This window comes from Etheostoma spectabile, chromosome 3, assembly GCF_008692095.1.
Source record: "Etheostoma spectabile isolate EspeVRDwgs_2016 chromosome 3, UIUC_Espe_1.0, whole genome shotgun sequence".
NCBI lineage: Eukaryota > Metazoa > Chordata > Actinopteri > Perciformes > Percidae > Etheostoma > Etheostoma spectabile.
This window is the reverse complement of record NC_045735.1, coordinates 7359158-7359482: the sequence shown is the minus strand read 5'-3', so window position 1 is coordinate 7359482 and position 325 is coordinate 7359158. Positions and strand designations below refer to the sequence as shown.

General features: G+C 35.1%; 1 protein-coding gene across 2 annotated transcripts in view; it reads right to left on the bottom strand.

The window, feature by feature from the left end:
• Positions 1 to 325, bottom strand: part of dpf1 (double PHD fingers 1) — a 43444-nt gene that overhangs the window by 4096 nt on the left and 39023 nt on the right. The window lies entirely within an intron of this gene.

The window sequence follows — 325 nt, the reverse complement described above, 5'->3', positions numbered from 1 at the left end:
GAATGGTGTTTTGAGCTAACGTTAGCAATTAAACAATCATAGCTAAAATGTTTTTGAAATGATTTCCATCGTCTGTTATTATTAGTAATGAGGAAAGTTTATTATTTCATGGATTTCACAAATTTCAGTATGACAGTTATGCCGTAAACTGTTTAAATCTACGTACGCGCAACTCAAATTTGCACTTGAGTCACATTGGTCAGAGACAGAATGTACGGTTGAGGAAAAAAGGGAAACAGAGAGAGAATTGTCTTGGTACTCGTCTTCCCTTCCCTTGTGCAGGAATCTTTCTTACTTTCTTTGTGTTCATCTTTACTGTATTGTT